The sequence below is a fragment of the Primulina eburnea genome, chromosome 7 (assembly GCF_022965805.1).
Source record: "Primulina eburnea isolate SZY01 chromosome 7, ASM2296580v1, whole genome shotgun sequence".
NCBI classification, from domain to species: domain Eukaryota; kingdom Viridiplantae; phylum Streptophyta; class Magnoliopsida; order Lamiales; family Gesneriaceae; genus Primulina; species Primulina eburnea.
In genome coordinates this window covers 29,769,980-29,779,167 of record NC_133107.1, presented here as the reverse complement: position 1 = coordinate 29,779,167, position 9,188 = coordinate 29,769,980, and the positions used below count along the sequence as shown (strand labels likewise).

At 30.9% G+C, this 9,188-nt stretch overlaps 1 long non-coding RNA gene across 1 annotated transcript; it reads left to right on the top strand.

Moving 5' to 3' along the window:
• The first annotated feature begins 793 nt into the window (after window positions 1-793).
• On the top strand, window positions 794-5,987 carry LOC140837396 (uncharacterized). The gene is made up of 3 exons (XR_012119321.1): window positions 794-2,706; window positions 4,252-4,314; window positions 5,727-5,987. It is a non-coding gene; the product is annotated as an uncharacterized lncRNA (long non-coding RNA).
• The last annotated feature ends 3,201 nt before the right edge of the window (window positions 5,988-9,188 follow it).

The following is a 9,188-nucleotide window of genomic DNA, read 5'->3' as shown; positions in this document are numbered from 1 at the left end:
TCTTATATATAAATCAATATCCTTGCTTTTCATTTTGATTCGTATTAGTTTTCTTCTTATTTTTTTATTTATTATTTATATACTACTTGTCAAGTTACTCGTTTTTTAATTTATTTTTTTATTTAGAGAAAATTGTATTTTTCATCTCACACACACACACACACACATATATATATATATATATATATATATATATATATATATATATATATATATATGAAGAATGCAGTTTTCCTCCTCTGTATTCGTAAATGCAATCATTTGATGGGAGTTTTATTATAAAAATATGATAAAGAAATCACAATTTTATTTACTTAGTCTAAGATCGAGTGCTCGTCGCTTTACCAAAAACTATAGCTGATATAGTAATAGTGCAACTCAAATCTTTTAAACCGTACAGCAACTCAAGCACCACGGCTCGATCGCTCTACCAAACAGGGACAATTATTGCACCCAACAATCTCCCTCCCAATAATTGCATTCCTTGTAGTCAATGGGAATCGAACTCGTGACATTGACTCTGATACCAATTGTAGGACCGAGTGCTTGCCGTTTTACCAAAAGTTATAGTTGGTGGTAATGGTGCAACTCAAATATTTTAAAATGCACATCAGGTCAAGCACCCCGGTTCGATCGCTCCACGAAACAAAGACAATTATTGCCCACAACACTTAGTTTATTTTATTTTTAAAAAAAGTAGTATTGGTCTTATTTATTTTTCTAAAAGGATATATTTCAATCACACTCTTCCATATTTATAGTGCCCACAATAGCAGCACTAAAGTAGTACACACAAAGAAACTAGCACAAAAGTAGTACATACAAAGAAACTTGATTAAGCCTCTCAATATCAACAATGGCTCCAATTCCTACAGTATTCAACTACAACGTCCAAATCCACTCCGATGAGTCCGAAGAAGATGTCGACGGAACCCCTTACGCTAATCCAACGTTCCGGCCACTGTCGGTGGCTCGCCGGACAGAATTCAGTAGTACCACCAGTACTCCATATACCAGTCCTCTCCATTTCAATGGAATCCCATTTTCTTGGGAGAAGATACCTGGAATCCCCAAGTATCAAGAATCCCACAAGAAATCAACATCGACGAGGAGCTTCCTCCCTCTGCCTCCGGCAGCGAACTCCGTCTCCGCCGCCGTCACGAAAACAGATCCATTTCTCGTGGCACTCGTGGAATGTTCCAAGGACAAGGATCATCTTGGTCATGTCTGGAAGAGCACAAGCTCCAAGAATTTCATTACAAGGACTTTGAGCGACAGGTTCGGATTCATAAGCTTGTATGGTTCTTGTAAGAGAGGCTGCGCGGTGTCGGAATCGGCCATTGTTTATCTGCCAAGATCAACAACCCCTCATTATCTCTTCAATCGCCGGTCGAGCTGATCAGGATCATTAAGGGTAATTAATCACAAGAACTTTGTGTTTTACTTGATTTTCTGTCAGTTGAAATGTCAAAAAAAAAAAAAAAAAAAAAAAAAAATAATAGATCGAATAAAAACATGTTTACTTTTGCATTCTCGGTGGATTTTGTCCTTTGTAATTTGTGTGTTGAAAGGTTTTTATGTATTAATGTAGGAGAAACAAGTACCACTTGTCCTAACTCAAAGTGATGATTTGTAGTAAAAATATAGTAATTTATTAATCCTTTTTATTCCAATATGTATAGTCAGAAACACTGTTAATTTATATGTATACTAGGAAAATAGTTTTTAATTTGTATATTTTTTGGTTTTGATCTATTACTATTAGTCTTTCGATATCGAAAAATATTGACGTATATAGTATTATATCAACAATTGAACATTTAAAATTTGAAGAGTTTAAAAATCAAAATGAGACAATTTAATCGACCAAAAACATTATTTTTTCTTTCTGTCTTCATGCTGACCATTCATAATATATTGCAAAAAAAAATTTTAACATAAAAAAATTTTATTCCTTTCTGGATTAATATGTAATATAATAGCATCTGAAGTTATTAGGAAGAGTGTGTCCATGTGAGACTTGTAGTTGAGTTGAGTGCATATCAGAACTCTTTGTACGAACAGGGCATACGCACACTGCAATTAATTTGAAGGAAAATTAATAATATAAATTTTCATATATTTTATTTAAATATTTTTAAGGAATATCAATAAAAGTAAATTCTACAAGAAAATTGAGTTATAATGACAAAAATTTAATGAGGGTATGAAAAATGGGTCACTAAAAACATAATTTTTGAAGTTTTTATGAGGGTAAAAAAAACCATTATTAAAGAGTTAAATTATTAATGACGAATTCTCAATTTCGTAGCTATAGATAACTAATCCCGTCATTATTTGATTACAAAAAAATTCCTCTCATAATTGCCTACAGATTTTAGGCGCCACTTATAAAATTATTTCCCTCCAACCAATTACTCCTATTGAATTTAGGCGCATACATATAATGTATTTCCAATTACCCCAAATATAATTATATTTCTCACTTTCAATTAATTTGTCTAAACCCTCCTCTCCCCTCCCCTTCGACGACGAAGTTTTTTCTCACCTACTGATTTTTCTCGCCTCTCATAATCGCTTATCTCTCAATCTCGGTGCGACTGAGAGAAGGGGAATCCCAGCGGCGGCGTTTGTGGAAGACGTGTAAGGTTGCCTCTCTCAGTGAAAAGTTGATTTGCACTCCGTCATCGTGTTTCTCCGAGAGAGGTTTGGCTCATTCTGAATCTGAAATTTACTTTATATTTCCGTTTTTGAGTGCCCCATGTTAACCTAAAAATGAACTATTTATCAATTTCTTTTCTCCGGACTACTCTCGTTAAATTAAATCCCATTTTTCATGTTACACATTTGTATTTTGAGATATGCTCATACGAATAACTTTGTTTCCGCTTTGAGAGACTAGAAAATGACGCATTTCCTACCCTAATGATACTTTATATTTAGGAGATTGAATTTGAGTTTGGAATGTGGTGAATAACTTATGGTGTGAATTTTCCCTTCTCGTTTCCCCAAAAGTGAATGTATGAAATTCTCTCCTTCTGGTGTTCTCCACTTTTTTCTTAATAATGAAAAATCATCATCTTTCATCTATATTTTATGGAAGCTATTGAGCTTGACTATTGTAAATATATTTGGAGTGAATCTTATTCAACAATAAGATGCACGTGAAGATTATCTCATGCGTGGAGATGCCTTTTTGATTGTCTCAATTCCAAGTTATGTGTCAACAGTTGAGTCGCTTGTAATATTGAGAATAAGTTTAGTAGGAATAGATTCTACTTGAATGACTGGAATGCAACGCAAACCATTGGCAAAACTGGTTTCTTTTTTTTTTTATCCTGATTTAAGTTTAGCAAGGACTCTAGCTAGATTTTGACCATGTCAATAATTATGATGGACTCGCCCAATATCCTTTTCATAATATCGGTCAAGACAAGTATTTAGGGTAGTTTGCTCTCATTTCAGATACCATGATCTGTTCGAATCTAAACTGATTTTATATATATAAAATTTTTGAGGAATATTACCATTTTACAACCTAGGAATCTGAAAGGTACTTTATATTACGCTTTAATTTATTTATTAAAATAAACAACCGATAAAGTCTGGCGCTGTATGAGAAATGGCTGTGTGGATTTATCAATGATGCTCGTCGTACTTGTTTGAGAGTGCAAACGATGTTTTAAAATGAGTGGATTGTATACGTGTATATATATTTTATTTGAATTTTTGTTTTACAAATCTATTTGATCTTTTTGTTATTGGTTGTACGTGTGCCAAGGAGATAGAAGAAGTTGTCATGTTGTCCTAATGTCTTGAGGAGAGAAGTAACAATAATGTAGGACACATATCAAAAGAGAAAATGAACCTGTAACATCTGAACTCCTACACGACACATGTCTTTGTTCTTCCACCTCTTTCTCTCACGCACACGAGTAAATATAAATATACATACAAAGTACTTATCCCCCACATTCACAAATATATCCTTAATCTCAACAGATTAGGCCATTTTTCTTCTTATTATTCTTTGGTGCTGAGTAACCAAGTGATGGGACTTAGGAAAACAAACAAGTCCTGCCCTAAAAATCCAGCACAATTCAAGCATATTTGTTTAGTTTATTATAAAATATGATAGCAAAATATGATAGCACAATTGGAAGCTGTATTATGATAACAGTAAGCTGAAACTATCATTTTTTGCATCACAAAACATATCTTTTTGTTGTGTTGCCTATAATTCTGTTGCAGACTCTTTTGAGCAAGAATTCGTACTCGTAAAAGGAAGATGGCACCTAGTAAGGAATGGTGAAGGTGTGTTGTGCTACCTTGAATTTTTACTACAGATATTTTACGTTCAGGTTTATACATTATTCTACATTTATTCCTTTTTGGGAGTTTGCTAGTTGTGTGTATTAGGCATCTCCCCATGATATAATGCCCCTTTAACTTGGCATATATTTCTAGTAAATTACCCAAAATCAAGGTGAGCTAATAATGAAGCAGATTGTTAAGGAAAGTGGACTTGTAAGATCAATGATTACGGTTTTTTTAGTTTCTCCCCATGACATAATGCCCCTTTGTGTATCTCCCTGTTTTCTTGTAGCCATTTTGATCCATTTTAGTGAATCCAACTTCTTATGAGGCAACATCTATAAAAAATTTGAGATAGAAGAATACAGAAAATGATTCTTTTTACCTCTTTGCATGAATGAAGGTCTTTCCCAGTTGGAACTCAAAGCATTTGATAACAGCCTTTCTGTTGTCCCTGTTTCATTGTCATTTTAATTTTTCCAGATTCATTTCTGTTTTTTTTTATCTGATTTGTCTCCAATGCTTGAATAGCTTATGCTAAAAAGTTGATACCAATATTTTTGTTCCATGGGATATAGACTTTTGTGTTGATACTGTCCACGTTTCATCGAGTTGGATACATAGGAAAATTGCATCAGATTTTGACAGTCGACAGTTCTAGTCAAAGAGGGTTTCCATCATCTGCTTGTCTTGCCAAAGTTCAACTTTTCTCAGAGTAGATGACCAAATTGATACGTTTTTAGAGCTAACCACAGGATTGTCACTATGTACCCCCATGACCTGAATGTCTTACAGCGTATCACCACAGCCCTTGGACTGGATGTCCGTACCCATACATAAACATCTGTAAAACACAATAGAACACGTCAAAATGATACTAAGATGCCAGCTCTTCCCCTTCCCTGACTATACTGTCATTTGTTTTGAATGTGGTTAATATTCAATATTTTTATCTTCATTTCCTACGATTGAACACACCATGCAAATTAAATACATGAGATGTTGAGGTATTTTGAATCCTTTTTGCTTGTTGTGTTGACTTTGTGAATAATGGAGAGCTTTAGCATATGAAATAGCTGAGCAAGTAGCACGTAATAATCTACCTCTGCTGTCATGCATTAAGTTTCTTACAATAACAAAAAAATGATTATTTTCGGGAATGACTATGATTTTTGGAGCTTAAGTCGTATCTCTGGATTCACATATCATATCTTGGCTGGTATCCTGGAAGACATCCTTGAAAGCTATGGTAGGATCAACCTTTTGCAAATTTGTATTGTAACATTTGCTTATACAATTGATTACTATAAACTAATTACTTTACAACTTCGACATCAACAAAGTTTTCACTCTTACTTTACGTTTGAATTACATCTTTATTTTAATTGATTTGTTCTATTTATGTTTTACAGATGATACGCTGCCTTAATCTGATGCCGTGCTTCAAAGAAGATTAGAAGAATTCAAGCATTGATTAGGAAATTAGTCTATGATATTTTGAAGCAACTACTAAGTGATCACCATTTATGATCCTCAAATATTTTTGTACTCCAAGGAGTAGATATTAGGAAATACTTCAAGTATCCATGAAAATGGAACTCATGTTTTGGAACAAATCGAAATTAATTCTGTAAATTTTGAATATATGAATAGATATGGATGCAATTGTTTATATAAAATATTTTGTTCAAAAAACTTACTTGTTCCATATTTCATATTTTATTATTAATGCTATCTTTAATAAAATAACAAATTCATATCAAATAATTATTATAAATTTCATCACAATTATAAATATTTTTTAATGAGGGTACTTAATGATTTAATGAGAGGTAATTTTATAGTTAAATCGATTTTTAGTGAGGGTCTAATAACTAATAATTATAGTAAATTTCATCAATAAAATAACTTATAGTGAGAGGCAAATAATGATATAATGAGGAGATGTGTTGTCATTAAAATATTATTTAATGAGAGGCAAATGGTAGTATAATGACGAAATATTTCGTCATTTATATTCATTTTAATGACGGTATAATCTCGTCGCTAAATATGTTATACTAATAATGACGGGATCTTATTACCGTCAGTAATTACTTTTACCTAGGAGGGCAGTAATGAAGGTACATGACGGGATTATTCCCGTCATTAAAATTAATTTATGATGGGTTTTGGACATTTAATGACGATATTTCCCGTCACTATAGATCAATTTTCTTGTAGTGATAAATTTTTTAATTTATGGTCCCAATTAATTACGTGTTTAAATCCAGAGCGGAAGAATCTATAGTGAAAAGTCTTTTTTTAAGCAAAAACTTGTGTGAGACGGTCTCACGAGTCGTATTTTGTGACACACATATATATACATGTGTGTGTATATATATATTTGTATATATGTGTGTATATATATGTATATCTATATATTTGTGAGACAACTATCTTATTTGTGATAATTTTAATGTAATGATAAAATACGTTACAAATGACTTAATTACTCCCAATTTAAATTTAAATACATTTAAGTTAATGTTAAATGTTTATTAAATACATACATATATACAAATATATAGATACATATATATACACACACAAATATATATATATGTGTGTGTATATAACTATATATATATATATATAAATAATATATAACGTAATTTAAGAATTGAGATATGCAATTACAAGATCTTGATAACAATGAAATATAAGTTTTTGTTGTTTGGTTAATTTTGTCATTATAATTCAATATATAAATTTAATCACTCTTGTTAAAATCATAACAAACATTCAACATATTATCTTATCATTATATTTATCCTTGATTTATTCTTATACTATATATCCCTTACTTATCATATCTTATGTACCAAACTGTACCTAAGAGTATTACTTTTTATTGTAAATATCGATAGGGTTGACCAGTCTCACAGATAAAGATTCGTGAGATCGTCTCAAACAGACCTACCCTTTTCTTAAAAAAAAAGAAGAAGAAGAAGAAGTTAAAATCTCTAAGACAAAAAAATATGTAAATATTCAGTACTACAAATTAATGGCAATTATTTCTTACACTATACTAATATTAGATATATGTCACGCTCATAAATTATAGCATTTATTCCAAACACTATATTATATTTATATCTCAATTATGCTACTCGTGCGTGACATTTATCATTGGGATACAAAACTTTTCGATGACTTTACTCGTGTAATTTTTATAAAAAAATCATGAATTTTAGATAAATATTATAATAAAAAATATTGATCAACACATCCTAGTACTCAGAAGACGCAAAATTGAAATCATGCTTCGTAGCCCAGTGGTAGTGGTCTCGTCCGCGTAACTCGTAGACGTAGCTTTGATCTCCTTCCTCACATTATATTTCAAAAATATGCAAAATTTGATTTTTTTTTTTATAATTACACATTTAATATATTATTATTATTATTGTTATTCTGTTTGAGAGAGACGACTGCAAGACCAAATCTAATAAAGAAAAATAAAAATTAAATCTCTAATGTGTTTCAATTATTACGTGACCAAATTTATATTAATTTGGTCGGGCGGGCCATAATGGGGAGCACAGAAATGGAAATACTGTAGAAAATTTAAACTTTTTGGAATAAAATCTTTCTTGGTATGTGGTCGCGACTCCTTAAGATCTATTATTCTTTAAATTTTTACCACTTTTCGAGTTGTATGCAGAATCATTAAATTCTTAGTGGCTAAATTTCTTTCGGCACCTCAAATTTTAGTTGTTAAAAATTACTTATTTTGGGGATAAATTAGTGACTTTTTAAAAATCCCGATGTTGAGTTTAGCTAAAAAAACTTAAATAATTTTTTTCCTGAATTAAGTGACATTTTTTAATTAAAAATTTAGAATCTGATTTACTGTGATGGTTGGTATTGACAAAATAATAATAATATTTTTTTTAAAAAAAAATTGTTTGGTTTTGTCATAATAATGAGTACACCGTAGGCATGCAACAAACCAATAATTAACCCTAGTGTCCCAAAACACACAAAGTGTACAATTTTTTTATATTTAATTTGTACTAATATTTTAACTCAATAAAATATAATGTTTAAATAAATTTAAATATTAAGTTTATTTTGAGATAATCTCATCAATCTATAATCATAAAATTATATTAATTGACTTGATTTATAACTATCACGAATAATAATACATTAATTTAAGAGTTTTCAGTTCATATAATAATACATGAAAAACAAAAAATAATAAAATGTATCCAAATGGTATGGTGGACAAAAAACAATAGAATATTATATAAATATAAATATATATCTGTCTGTGTGAGTGTGTGTTGATGAGAATATTTCATTTCCATTCTATGTATAATGGGCAATTTATTTAAAAATACTCATCTTCCTTGTCAACTTTCTTTTTACTATACATCCCTTCGAAACTTAGTTTTAACTACCTTACTTTCTTAAAATCCCCATAATACCCTTACATTTTCATTCTTTGGTATGTGACATTGTTATATCTATCGAGTATGTTCTTAAAGATATATAACCCAAAGACATACAGCAACGAAAGATTTCCAGCCTATATACCATACTCAAATGATCGATTTTTTTATTATTATAAAAATCTCATCATGCTTCTCTATAATAAATTGAACAGTTTACCTTTTTGACAAGAGTGTCGTCGGGTTATATCCACCAAGTTTTACGAATTGCTACTCACAGCCCAACCACACAATCGCAATCGATGGTTTCTAATGCAGATTCCTTCAACAACACTTAGCACAACCTTGTTTCGTTTCATACCTCAGGGTGTAGTGTAAAATAGTTCAATTTGAAACTAATACATGAGAGAGACAAAAGCATTGGTTCTTTTATTCAAA